Raw genomic sequence first — 15,807 nt, 5'->3', positions numbered from 1 at the left:
CAATTCCTACTAATCTCTGTTGTCGTTTGCAGATTTACTGGATGCTGCGGAACACCGGGAGCAGACATGGAAAACTGTGAGGATAATGGAGACTGTGTTGTCTGGTTGTATATATATATGTCGTATTATTTTGCAGTCGTAGTCGTGGGGTCGAGTGTAGGGTTAGCAAGACAAAAGAAAATTGGAGACCATAAAAACACGTCCGTTCACTTTCAGGTCCTCACTCGAACTCTCCTTTATTCTTTATTGGTGTTGTTAACCTCATTCCAAAAGGGGCGAGATTAACAAAGTAAATTACAGAAAAATATACAAAAATATATACAAAATTTAAAATATGTTAAATGCCCCCCTCCTGAAAAGGCGACATCATGGAGCCTCAGGGAGGTTGGGCTGGGTGTTATACAATTTATCGGCTTGAACTCTAAAGTTGGTTGGATTATAATACGGTATAATTTTATCTACATTTACAATATCAGTTAATTTATTTAATGATTGGACAGGTCTGTCTATTTCTACGTTACAAGGAGATACTATCTTTAATATGGTGAAAGGTCCATGATACTTTGGAGCAAGTTTTCCTTGGTCGGGATGGAAAAAGGTTTGTAGTAGTATTTGGTCTCCTACTTTGAAGTTTGGAGTTTGGTGTTGACTATTATATTTATCTCTGTTTCTTTCATGAGCTATTTCAGTTCTTTCGGTGGCAATCTTACGTGCTTCGCTGAGAGAGGGATAATTCAAGTTGTCAGGTGAATCGGGGATTTCTCCGTACATTAAAAACATTGGAGGGAATCCTGTTATAGTATGAGGCGTTTGATTGTATTCTTTCACAACGTCACGTAACATTTGAGTCCAGGATCGTTTTGGATTCTCTGAATATTTTATTCTTAGTCTAGAGACAAGTGTGGCGTTTAGTCTCTCAACTATCCCGTTGTGCTGAGGTCGCTGAGTACTTGTTAGATGTTGTTTGATTCCATTCTTTTCTAAATATCTTCTGAATCTAGAGGAGGTAAATGAAGGTGCTCTATCTGTTAGTAGACGTTTCGGGCTGCCTGTCTGTAATATTTTGCCTAGACAATCTATGTAGGCGTTTATAGAAGTAGATTTGGATGGAAAACACCAAGCAAACCTAGAAAAGTGATCGATGGCAACATGAAGGTAGCCTTTAGTAGATCCGTATCTTTGCATTCCAGAGACAGTGTCCATAGATAACATGTCAAATGGAGCTTTTGATGAAGGTAAATCACCTAACAAGCCAAACCTTTTATGGTTGTATGTCTTTGCTTTCTGACAAGCATCACAATGTTTAACAAACTCTACAACATCGTTGATGACATTCGGCCAATAGTAACGTGGACTAATTAGTTTCAGCATCTGTGTTATACCTGGGTGACCATAGTGTGCATGTGCCCTGGATAGCACCTTGTATTGAAGCGATGGAGGTATGACTTTCTTTGTAAATCCCTTCTTTCTGATACAGATTACATCTTCACGATCTCGGAAGAATTTGGGTGAGGTGAGTAATGAGGTATCCTGGTTGGAAAGGACTTCCTCAGTGGTAACAAAATGGCTCACGGGGGCTCTGGATAAATAATCAGCTTCTACATTCTGGCTTCCCTTCTGATGTTTAATATCATACTGATACATGCTTAGTTTCAAAGACCATCTAAATAACCTTCCAGATGGGTTTTTTATACCTTTCAGCCACTGTAAAGCCTGATGATCAGTGTGTATGGTGAAATAGATATCATGAAGATAAAAGTGAAACTTTTCAATAGATGCTACAATTGCAAGGCATTCTCTCTCACTAATGGTGTAGCTTTTTTCATATTCACGTAAGGACCTGGAGAAATAGGCAATAGGAAGTAATCCTTTAACAGGGTGTTCCTGTTTCAAGATACTCCCTATACCATCTCCGCTAGCATCTGTATAAAGATGTGTAGGAAGCAAAGGGTTATACATGTTTAAGATGGGTCTGGAGATAAGTGCTCTTTTTAATTTCTCAAAAGATTCTTGACATTTAGTCGTCCAAACCCAGTTTTGATTTTTCTTTAGGAGCTTATTTAGAGGAGCTCTTAAATTTGCATAATTTGGAATAAATCGATGGTAATGGTTTATGGACCCTAAAAAGCCCTGTAATTGTTTGATATTGGTTGGACATTTTAACTTTTGTATTGTTTCTATATTTGGTAATGAGGGGGAGTAACTTTCTGGTTGGATGTTGAACCCAAGGTAATTGATTTCAGATCTAACAAACTGACATTTTTTAAGATTTAAGTAGAGACCCTCCCTTGAACATAATTCAAATACTTGTGTTAAATGTTTTAGGTGTTCGTCCACGTTCTGACTAAAAATTAACAAGTCATCAAAATAATTGATGAGAAAAGGAAATCTATATTTATTTAGGATATTTTTTAGAACTAGCTGAAAAATCTGGGGTGAAGTCTTTAGGCCAAATGGTAAACGATTCCACTGGAAATGACCAGAATTCGTTACAAAGGCAGTTAGTTCTTTGTCTTCAGAATGGAGAGGAACCTGCCAATAGGCTGACAGAATATCTACCGTAGAAAATATTTTCGCACCTATAAGTCTATCCAGTAGCTCATCTATTCTGGGAATAGGTTCATTGTTAACTTTAATCCTCTCGTTTAACTTCCTATAATCCATACATAATCTAGTTTTTCCCTCATCTCTTTTCTTGGCTAATGTGACTGGGGCAGCGTAAGGGGACGACGATGGTTCAATCAATCCCGACTTTAGCAATAGTTCCACCTGTCTATCAATCTCTTCCCTATCACGGTAAGATGCTCTGTAAGGTTTTAAAGTTATGGGTCTTTCGTCTTTAAGTAATATTCTAGGGGAAGCTATTTTTAGGGCTGGCACTGAAAACTTCTCAGCAGAAAAAACTTCCCGAAATCCTAAAACAATGCTCTTTAGCTTCTGCTTCTGATCATCCTTCAGATTAGGGTTAACAACATCCCTAATGTTAAAAATATTTAACAGAGATTCCTTTAAGGAAGTAGAACTATTCCTACCCCTACAAGTTCCTGCTGCATTTTGAGCCAAAGGAGGTGGGAAGACAAGGTTAGGAGCCTGAGGGGTCTCCTTCTGATCTATCTTATATAAGCTATTACTATTTTTACTTATTCTATTACAAAAATGATTAATGTCTCTACTATAGTAACTATTTGTGGAACTAGAGTGATTTGAACGTACTTCAAAAGTATTAGGATCTAATGCTAGGATAGTCTGATTTTGGGAGATCTGATTAAGACTAGAATCTATGACAAGACTAAATTTTCTAATGTCTGGATAAGATAAAATTAAATAAGGGAAATACCTGGATACTACATGTAAAGTAATGTTTTTTGTCAGGTTTCCAATCTTAAGAGGGATTGATACATTAGCCATGCTTGTGGTAGATCCTGCAGCTGTAGTGATAATCTTCACATCCGATTGGTATTGAAAGTATTTGGATAAAGTATCTAATAGTTTTTGGGATATAAGGCTGATGGAACTTCCTGTATCGATGAGCGCAGGCATCGTCTTGTTCTCCATTGAAACAGTTAGTAGTAGTCAAGATGGTGAAGTTGGTTCTGCCTCATTTGCTTCAGATACCTTGTGGACGTCTCTGTGAATAGGAGCTGAATATCTTTGGGGACAGTCTCTTCTCCAGTGCTGTGCTGGTAATCCCTGCTGATAGCAAAAACGGCAAGGGGATGGCGGTCTGCTCATGTGATGTACCAAATTTCTGTACTGGGGTTGACCCCGTGGTGGAATCCAAGATGGCGTCGTTTTCTTTGTGTGCGGCCATGACAGTATCTGGTTTTTGGCAAAGTGTTGGGATCCTGTGTAATTTTCTCGATTCGGTTTAGTTGCCGGATGATTTTCTTTCTGGGTCTTCGGCGGATGATCTGCTTCTTCTTGAATTTTTATTAATTTAGTAGCCTTCTGAAGCCATTCGACAGCGGTGGCTGGCGGTGCGGCTATCATATATTTTCTAATTCCTGCATTTATGCCGGCATTGAGACCTGTAATGGTCTGTTGCATGTTTAACTTAGCTTTTTCCGCCAAGGAGGTTTTTTCCCTATAGTAAGTTAAGACGTCTTCATCTCGCTGGTGTTGTCGATTTACAAAATCGGTGAAGTAATCTTCTTCTTCCTGTGGAAAGTACTCGAGTAATTTTTGTTTAATTTTGTTCCAATCCGTTTCCTCCACTAAATTTTCACAAAAATAGTCGAAAGCTTCATGCTGTAAATATTCTGGTATGTAAAAGTGGAGCTCTTGTTCGTCAATCCTTTGTCTCGCCGCTTGCTTCTCAAACAGTCTCATCCACGAAGTTAGACTTAGCTTTCCACGTGGGTTAAACGGAATAAGATTTAGTTTAGGAGGAGAGGTAGAACTACCTGTTTCTGGGATGGATTTGTCTCTAGATTTACTCATTGCTGGATAAGGTAATCCTGTCGACTCTTATAAATTGTCGTATTATTTTGCAGTCGTAGTCGTGGGGTCGAGTGTAGGGTTAGCAAGACAAAAGAAAATTGGAGACCATAAAAACACGTCCGTTCACTTTCAGGTCCTCACTCGAACTCTCCTTTATTCTTTATTGGTGTTGTTAACCTCATTCCAAAAGGGGCGAGATTAACAAAGTAAATTACAGAAAAATATACAAAAATATATACAAAATTTAAAATATGTTATATATATATAGAAGCGAGCTTAATTATCTTTATTATTATAGGTAAAAGTGGAGAATGTTTTGAGGTGCATACTCGAAAATTGAGTTTTATTTGTTACTTTCTGTAAAACGTACGAGAGTGGCATTAAAATAAAATTTGGCGAATTCCTTTCAGGTCTGTCATATGATCATGGAAAAGCTGTCACCTGACCATTATCGTTTCTGCTTGCTAATGATAATGGTCACACGACACTCAGAAAATGTCTCTGATAATCGAAATTTCCTATTTTAGTTCACCCTCAGATATAGAAATAAGATGTGGGAGAGATAATATTTCTAAAATTAAGTAAATAATATTTCATAAATCTATTAAGAATTCCAGTTCATCGTGTAACTTGTGATTATCTCAGTAGATAATCAATTTTAAAAAATAATGGTGTCGGATATTCATTAAAAAATGTTGGATATTCTGTTGGATATTCATTAAAAAATGTTGGATATTCTGTTGGTTATTCATTAAAAAATGTTGGATATTCTGTTGGATATTCATTAAAAAAATGTTGGATATTCTGTTGGTTATTCATTTAAAAATGTTGGATATTCTGTTGGTTATTCATTAAAAAATGTTGGATATTCTGTTGGTTATTCATTAAAAAATGTTGGATATTCTGTTGGTTATTCATTTAAAAAATGTTGGATATTCTGTTGGTTATTCATTAAAAAATGTTGGATATTCTGTTGGTTATTCATTAAAAAATGTTGGATATTCTGTTGGTTATTCATTTAAAAATGTTGGATATTCTGTTGGTTATTCATTTAAAAAATGTTGGATATTCTGTTGGTTATTCATTAAAAAATGTTGGATATTCTGTTGGATATTCATTAAAAAATGTTGGATATTCTGTTGGTTATTCATTAAAAAATGTTGGATATTCTGTTGGTTATTCATTTAAAAATGTTGGATATTCTGTTGGTTATTCATTAAAAAATGTTGGATATTCTGTTGGATATTCATTAAAAAATGTTGGATATTCTGTTGGTTATTCATTTAAAAATGTTGGATATTCTGTTGGTTATTCATTTAAAAATGTTGGATATTCTGTTGGTTATTCATTAAAAAATGTTGGATATTCTGTTGGATATTCATTAAAAAAATGTTGGATATTCTGTTGGTTATTCATTAAAAATGTTGGATATTCTGTTGGTTATTCATTAAAAAATGTTGGATATTCTGTTGGATATTCATTAAAAAATGTTGGATATTCTGTTGGTTATTCATTTAAAATGTTGGATATTCTGTTGGATATTCACTAAAAAATGTTGGATATTCTGTTGGTTATTCATTAAAAAATGTTGGATATTCTGTTGGATATTCATTAAAAAATGTTGGATATTCTGTTGGTTATTCATTTAAAAATGTTGGATATTCTGTTGGTTATTCATTAAAAATGTTGGATATTCTGTTGGATATTCACTAAAAAAAATGTTGGATATTCTGTTGGTTATTCATTTAAAATGTTGGATATTCTGTTGGATATTCACTAAAAAAATGTTGGATATTCTGTTGGTTATTCATTAAAAATGTTGGATATTCTGTTGGATATTCACTATAAAAAATGTTGGATATTCTGTTGGTTATTCATTAAAAATGTTGGATATTCTGTTGGATATTCATTAAAAAAACTACGATTATTCGTAAGATTTCTTGCTGATAATCAATAAAAATTTCATTTTTAATACGTAATCACATCAAAATTTTTAGATTTTTTGTGTAAATGTCACTTTAAGTTTACTCGTGTAAACGACCGACATAACGTTTAACAAGGGTAAAATTAAGCTTTAGACAGATAACAATCTACTTTCAATTTTAGTTGAATTCTAGCTTAATTATGTTCAGGATCTTTAATTTCCTCGCACTTTCTTTTTTTCTCTACAAGCAATTACTTCTAACATCCTTTAAACTGAACATATTTAAATGCTAATAATTATTAAAATTGAAGCTTTTTTACCACTATCTCCTTATTAAAATTCCGTATGAAATTCTGACGTGTAATTTCTGTACATTTTACTTTAATTTTTCTTAAATGATAACACAGAATGGCCAAAAAGTCGAATTTCTCGCAACAAACTTGAGTATTAAAGTATTATAATTTGTGTATTGAACAAGTACATTTAAATAAGACGACTGTTTAAGTTTTACGAGGCTACCCTGAACGAGATTTTTACTTTGATAATAATATACAATAGAGAAATCTTTGGTATATTCATGTAAGGCTATAGTTACGCCTGTAAATGTGTCTTTCCTGCTGCTGTATTTTGCAGGAAAGACATCTTTACAGGTATACAGTATACATATTTTAATCATTATCAACTAGATATATAATTAGTTTTTCGATTGTAAGAACAGTTTTAATATATTTATAAGATATAAATCTTCTTAAGAAAGTTATCACCTCACTCGAAAACTAACTTTCAAACTCAGATTTTAATCTATAAAATTTAATTTTTTTCTGAAATTTTAAGTATTGTGCTTAATACTTAAATGTCTCACTTAATATGCTTAAAGCATTCCAGAGACATTTTAATTTTTTTCCTCCCCTTAACAATAATTAAGAATACTTTACCGGAATAAAAATCTGATAAGTACCACGCTTCAGAATTTTTTGCCGAAAGGGATTTTAATTAAATAAAAATGTGGAAAAAATGACCTTGTTTAAGAAAGAATTATGTTTAGATACTCTAGAAATATTTTAATTAACTTCAACAGATAATTTAAATCGTTAAATACGTTTAGTGAAGCGTTGCTTACGCTATACCGATAATGTAAAAGAATATTTTTGTTTCTATGACAACAGGATTTAATATGTTTGCACCAACAGGCACTAGAATTATACTCGAACATCTGTGTCGTGTGACATTGGACGTTTGCTTCTGTCACCAATACTGCTGAATACATCATAGATATGGTATTGATGCAATGATATATCTATTTGATTGAATTTTCTGTTTATATATACTTTATTTATATATAAATATGGCGGTAGGGAGCGTCGAAACTGTGTAATATATATATATATAATGCACCAACTGAGTATACAACTTTTGATATAACCAAATATATTTTCGAGTAATAACTATAGTGTCTTCCTGTAAATCAGGTTTCACCTCATGTCTCTACATTCCAGCAAGCGTGTACTATTTATAGTGCAAATTGTTTTCAGTATAGTATGAAATAATTTCACTTTAAATGCACATTTTCTGAAGATTATAATTAAGATTTCATTATAGTTAGGTTTACAGGAAAGGTGTGGGTGTTAAAAATACGTTATGACTTATTTCGATAAACTTTATCATTATGGAAGTTATGAAGTTAGATAACGAAGATGACAAAAAGATAGATCCTTTATCGTGTTCTTCAAAACTTGTATCAATAGGAATCCCATTAAATAGGTCAGTGCAACGGACACTGGTCATTAAGTAGTTGATGGCTCTTCTCTTCTTGTTCGTACAAATGGCAGGAAATTAACCGTTCTTAGCTTTCGTTTCTGCACTTTATTTATCAACTTTTATAGTCGATAATATCGCTTAAAATGCTTAAATTATTCACTAACGATGAAGAAGATTAAGAGTTCAATCATTAATGCTGCACTTCTTTCAAATTTTTTTGCAAATGTATTACCAAGGAAACAGAAAAAAGGAAAGATAAATGAATTCGACTTATTTTTTTATTTTTTGAATATCAATTTTGGTGATATTTCTAAATTTAGATTCCTTCGTCAAATCTCCGCTTGCAGGGAAGACAAGCAACGAAAACGTTTCTACATTCTCCATTTTGCTAAACAAATTTAAAACATAAATGGAGAAGTGCATGCTTTTTAGGTATGTTTTTTTCCTATAATAATTTGTTTTTCTCTTGAAAGCTAGAGTTTTTTATAAATTCATAAATTTCTAAACATATTTATGTCAATATATAAGAGATAGAGCCCTATTATTGTTAATAAAAACGTAAAAACAAATTTATAATTTCGAATGCTTTCGAAACACAGTTGAATAAAATTCTATTTTATGATTTTATAACAGTAGAATTTCGTTTTAACACTAGAGTATTCTATCGTAAAATTTAAAAAACACTAGAATATTCTAGTGTTTTTTTAATTTTACAGTCTCTTCGATATGTTTTATTGTTAATACAAATTTTACAGTGATTCAGGTACAGTGATACAGAAATTTTACAATGATAACGTCCAACGCTTCACTAAATTTATTGTTAAGCAAATTTTACAGTATTAACAATACTGTAAAATTTGCTTAAGATTACATAACTGTTCTTCACAAAAACAAATAATAATAATAACTATTCTTCTCTGTCTTCAAAAATACTACAGAGACTTCATTTAATTTCATGGCTAGTTAAGACTGTTGTTAAAATTCTGTTATCGGAATGAACGGAAACATTCAGGAAATTATCATCATTATTCGATTTTAAACATCATTAAACGTTGAATTAAATTGACGATTGCTTAGTTTACATTTCCACCGTTAGATGACGCTGTCTGCATTCGAATAATAAAGTTAGCGCCACCTATTTGTCATTTTTTGCGACTTGCAACGCCACCTTTCTTAATTCAATCGGTTACATTTGTAATTGAAAATTTTCACTGCAGGTGGCGCGACGATTTGAATTTTGAAATTTCGTCGCGCCATCTAGTGATGGTTTTTTTGAAATTCTGCCAATAAAATGATATTTCAAATGAGAAATATTCAGTTTATTTCATCTACAAAAGAATCAGTCCTGTAATTTTTATTATTATTACTATTTCCACTAAACAAATATATTTTATTTTAGCATTATATAGTATTTATTTACATAAATCAAGTCTCGTGTATTTTTAATTTTACGAATTAAATTGTGTAAACATTCAAATAACAGCATGAATAAACAAACATGAAATAGAAATTTTAAAATCAAGTAGATGTATATAAAGATAAACTATAGCATACTAAATTTCATTTAAAATATATCTTCAAGTATTTTTTACATATTTATTTATAAATATTGTAGCTGTATTTGGTAAAGAGGAAGCACTTTATAAGTGTGCTTTTGCACGTTATAATGCAGTCGATGGACATTGTCTTCTAATTATTTCGAAGATTTATCTGTAACATCTATCAAGGAGATTAACCACGTGATGTTTCTCCTTTTTTTGTCTAAGAGCATCGTTGCAAACAGTCTCCTCTTTCTACCTTGTTTATTATTATTATTGACGGAGATGAATCTAGATGGAAAAGGTTATAATATATCTGACAGAAGCGAGAACTTTAGCAAAGTGAGTGATATTGCTTTTCTCTTCATGTGACACACAAGGACATCCGAATTTTTGTTCGTGGAAAGATATGTTTCCACGTTATTAATTCATAAAATAGTGAAGTATCAGATTCTATATTATTTATGATAGGTTCATTTTAGGGATATTTTTGTTGTTTCCTTTATTATATTTGAAGTTGAAAGCAGCGAGATAAAAATCTATTTTCCTTTTATCATTTCTGTTATAAAAGTTTATAAAATAAAATCTTTTTCACTGTAATTTTACGATATAAACAGGGCTTTAAATATTGAGACGAATACTAGTAACGGTGGATGTAAAGGTCAAGAAATTCCTTCCAAATTTAGATCTTTCAGTATTGTTATTTATTTACTTTTTTCAATTTTAAAGGAAAGAAGCCTTTCGATAACTGAAGTAGTAGAAAATTCTTGTATTTTTTATGATAAAATGCATAAATTCGCATTATAACAGTAATAACTTTCATTGCTAAAGATGACAGACGAGTGACTGCTTTGTGTTCTCTGCTCCTTCACTTACGTCGAAAAGAAAAATTTTAGATTGGAATAGTGGAAAATCAATCTTGTCTTGTTTGAGAATGGAATTTTCTCACTGTTCTATCAAAAAATTTTAAACTAGTTTTTTAAAGAACAGAACTTTCTTTAATTTAGTCTTGAAGATATTTAAAGAAAGAAAAAAAAGCATGAAATTTTATCCAGGGTTACAGTTACTTCTTAATTTATCTAATTTTTCTTTAGTAATTATTTATCTCTAAATAATTAAAATTAATTGTGAAAGAATACTTTTTTTAAATTGCCTCCAAACATTAATATATATTTTTTTAATCGCTCTCCTCCTCTCTTGTCAATGATGCTTCTTCTTCTTCTTCTTTTTTATTCCTCTCAGCGATTTTTTAATGACTCTATATAAGAAATTTTATTCATTTTCCTGAGGATGTGTGATGGATAAACGAAGTGTAAAATATACAGAAGTAGTTGGAGATTCATTTCTGTACATTATTCATTTATAAATTATTTTTATGAATTTATTAAAATGTAAATTTGGCGAACAAATTATTTAAATTAGTGCAAACTCTCTACTATAATGACTGACTTAATAGCATTTCCCAGGGTGACAATGAACGTTAACCTCTTTCTAAATTGTCCATATGACTTTCTAGTGACTTAAAAGTGAAAATCGAATTTTTCATTTAAAATAATTGGAAGTTTGTTGCATCCTGCCGTATCAAACTTTTAAAGCATCCTTTATTGTTAAAATTAAATCTTTGTTAATGTCACTCTATAAATTACTCCAATTTATAACCTTTATAAGGGAACAGGGGAATGTATCGAATGAAAATTAAGTAATTTAGTGTAGGCCCTAACGTAATTTCACATTACAGGGCCTTCTAAAGCATTTTTTTTAGCATTTTGTTGTTTTTGTATACGGTGAACTGCGAGGGAGAATGCCTCTCAGTAGGGCTTTCTATGAGAAACTGGTCCTGTTTAGGTGTTACAGATGTGAATAAAACACGGAATGGCCCTTGGTAAGGCTCAAAAAACAATCCAGTACTTACTGGAGGTCTTAAAATGGCGAGGCCCCTAAACTAAATGGCCTGAGAGTACCTAACAGCGTAATCTGGTAATTTTTCTTAATTTATTTACAAGTAACAGGGGGCCTGAGCTCCCTGAACCCCTCTTCTTTGTATATAAATTCGCCAATTTCTCAAAATACATTCACGTCACACGTAATAATAATATATTTAGCTAACTGTAAAGTATTATTACGTAAAACTTTATTAATAATTTAATATTCATGCACTTACCATTATTAAATAACATTATTGCACAGTAATATTGCAATATATTATTGTATTATAATAATAAATTAGAATGTATTTTTAGTAATTAATTAAAATATAATTAATACATTAATACATACAGAAAAACCTGTGTAAACCGGAATCGCACGGTACCGAATATTTTTTCCGTTTTATTCAGGTTCCATTTTGGACAGGTTTTACTGTATTAGTGAATACAGTTAAATTTTTTACTCTGAGGACAATAAAAGGGTTTTTTGTAGACCGTCTGCTTGTCTGTCCTTCCTTAATCTCGAGAACGTAGTTAAATAGATGAAAGGCGAGATATGGGTAAGAGGCCCCAACCACTTCTAATTTGAGGTAGAGAGCATATATTTTAAATTAAATAAATAAAAATATGATTAATTGCTTTCTTCTATCAATCCTTAGGGCTGATCCTTTACTGTCTTGGACATTATTTCTACGTGTATTTGCATAGTGTGTAGGAGGAAAAATGTTACACTACATTTTACTTTCTTTATTGTTGTTTTATTATTCATCATTCTTCCGTTGTGAAGTGATTCCTTATCAGCATCTCTTAGATTTAATCATTTTTAACTGAGATTTTCCTCATTATCTTATAAGGAAACACATCAAAAGTACAGTTTAGTTTATAACTGAAGCTGATATTTCACTTTTATATCGTCAGTTCGCTTTTATAAACTGTCTATCAAACCATTAAAATTAATTTTTTTTCTCAAAACATATCTGATAACTCCAGAAGAGAAGAAAAAGACAAGATAAAGAAGAGCTTGAAAGCTGAATTCAGGCTTTATCAATGCTCCACAACACATTGATTCTGTTTTCTAACGATGCTTTAAGAGAAATGTTCAATATATTTTTGGAGTGTTAGAGAAGAGCGTAAATTCGATTCGCATCCGAGACTAAACGCATTATTTCTCTTTTGTTCTTGTATCTTTCTGTACGTATACATAAGATTTATGCACTGACAAATAAGATTTAGATTTAAGAGTATTGTTTTTTCTTTGTTAAAATAGATCAATCACTCGATAATTTTATGAACTTATCAATGTTATTTCTTTGTATTTTTTTTAGAAATTCAAACATTCTTAGAGACTGTATTTTTAGAAATATATTCTAAGAATTAACAAGTGTTTTTACCGTTTTTCTGTTTGAAAAAATCAATAATATTCTTTTCTGCTTGTGTCTTTCTGGAAAATTTATTTTATATTTCAGAATATTGACTAAATATACAAACAATAAAAATTATTTTCTTAAATATGTCCTTCTTATACAAGTTAACGGAGTTAAATACTAAGACAATTGGCTCTTCTTTGTACAGTTTCGTTCTTGTAGTATGAAATGTCTTCCTACTGTTTTCTTCTCATGCAACAGTGAGAAGAACGTACTAGGAAAGACTATTTTGTGTCTTCTTATTAAATTTTTCTTATGTTTACTACTCGTGATCGTATTTACCTTTAAATTAAGTATATTTCGAAGTATTTGTATACCATATTTGTATTGTTTTTCAACCTATTCAGTCGTTTCTTAACTGCATAAAAAAATTCCAAGTAGGTTTTTCCCTTTAAATATTAGGTAAATGGAACTGGTATTTTTGTAATACTTTAATCTTTAAAAATTTCCTAAAAGTTTATAAATTCCTTTTTACATTTGTAAGAATTTCGCACAGGAGTAGCCCTGTGGGAATGCGTGATACAAAGCTTATTTGTCTAAAAAATCTTGATGTGTTTATAAAAATATTCTTTATTTTCTTCGTAGAATATTATTTTTTGTAAATCTTTCAACATTTTGTAGGTATTTTCCAAAATACTCAGCTTTATTTAATCAGTATTTTCTGTATCCAACGGTGTACAAATCCTATGTATGCTGGAATTGTTCGACAAAACATAAATCGATAAATTTAATCTGACGCCATTTTAATCGATTAATTTTAGTAATTATTAAACAATTTTTTATTGTTTTCTCTTTGTCATTTTTTGTGTGTACAATCAAACCTTTATATAACGTCATTCTCGTATAGCACCAAAATGAATACTCCTAAACAGAGATCACAAAGAGCACCTTTATCGCTAAATTATGTGGCTTTGAAATTTCAAACCTCTGTATAGCGCCACCCTTTTATAGCGCCAAGATAAATACTTTTAAATAGCTCTTGAAAAGGATACTTTTTCTCCAAATTATACGACTTACAACTTCAAACTTGTATATAACTATCTGAATCACTTCTTGTAAAGTAAAACCTCTATACAGCGCAACTCGTTATAGCGAGAATATAAATATTAACTAGCCATTCCTGTGCCCTGTGCAAGAATTTGCATTTAGGCCTCTTAATTAATTAGGTTTGGGAAAATAATAAAACAAATACATGCATTTTGGGTCCCCTTCCAAGTTGGCCCTGTTGCATCTACCTAGTTACGGCACCGCTTCTGTGTGTGGCCAAATTGATTACAACCTAAAAGAAGGCCTGTTATATTTCTCTCCTTTCAATGAAGAAAACAGGAAAATGATTGATGTTTCTCACACTTGACCTTCTTCTGTACTCCAAGTATCCACCTACATGTCTGCTTCACATTCTCTTGTTAGTGTTTTTTTAAGAATTTTCAACTTTAACTTTGAACAAAGAAGAAAAACAATGCTTTTTACATCAAAATTTCTATGATATCTTTTCAGAAAAGTAAAGCTTTTTGTTAAAAATGTCTACTAAATCTCACGGATGGAGAGTCGTAGTCTGAAGTGCCTCATGAGTCCAGAAGCAGAGGATTGTGTTGATCTTCGTTTATTCTTTACAGGTTTAAGTATAGTGTGAAGAAGTTATTTTGATGTAAAGATTAGCAGTAAGCGTGAAGTTGTGGAAGAATTTCAGGAAGCACCCAGATCTCTGATGAAAAGTGTAGATATGGTACCTGACCCATCATGAAAGTAACTTGCAGTTGACTGAGGAAAAATGAATTTTTCCTCAGTCAACTGCAGTAACTGATGAGCTTCGTGCGTAACGCCTACGTTTCCTAACTTATAGAACACTCTGTTTGTTAATTTATTCTTAAATAATCTTTCTACTAGAAAAGTCTGCAACTGAAAAGAGTGTATCTTATCTTTCACTACATCATTTGCCAGGTAAACTTCGAAAATATGGCGTTATACACTTAATATTGCCATTTAAACTGATTAATATTTTTAAGAGTGATAATTAAATATGTATTTCACAATTCTGTAACCAGAATTTTGGAAGTTTTTTGGTGCTTCTGTGTGATAGATGAAGTGTTTTCCAACCCAGAATAGAGAATTAATTTCATTTCTAGTCCCTAAACAAAAATAAATGCGACAATAACAATAAACATTCGAAGTAAAATGCTCAAAGTTTCATGATCTTTTTATTCTTCCTCATCCCACTGAGATATTCTTACTTTTGCTTTATCTATATTGAATGTATATTCACCTGCAGTTTCAGTGGTTCACATGCTACAGAGTGCAGCAAGTGAACTACTGGAATTCAGAAAAATAAACAGATATTAATTAATAATCACAGAAAAACCTTTCAAAACTATTTATTTAAGTAATTTATTAGCTTCAAATTCTATAAACAGTAATTTTTTAAAAATATTTTGCTTTTATTTCTTATTTTCTTTATTGTTTGTAATGAAGAATTATTGGAGAACTCGCTTTAAAAAGTCTTATTTACTGAAAAATACTTCAACTTCTAAGTTCTTAAGTTAAAGAGTTCAACTTCAATTTCACAATTAAGAGAATTCTCTGGAAATGAAAGGTTTTCTAGAGTAAAGGGGTAATTTATACCCGCCAACAACGGATTTTCTAGAATAAGAAATTATCTGGAAGATGCTCTGAGTTACCTGCACTAAGTGTTCCCTTAATATTATTAAATGGATAATTATACATTTCATTAAATACATTTCTTAAATTTACAGCTAGTGGATGCCAGATATGGCATTTAATAAATGTATTCCTCAGTATTA

The sequence above is a fragment of the Centruroides vittatus genome, unplaced genomic scaffold (genome assembly GCF_030686945.1).
Source record: "Centruroides vittatus isolate TY-2023 unplaced genomic scaffold, ASM3068694v2 contig_2837, whole genome shotgun sequence".
Taxonomy (NCBI): domain Eukaryota; kingdom Metazoa; phylum Arthropoda; class Arachnida; order Scorpiones; family Buthidae; genus Centruroides; species Centruroides vittatus.
This window is presented reverse-complemented; position numbering follows the sequence as displayed.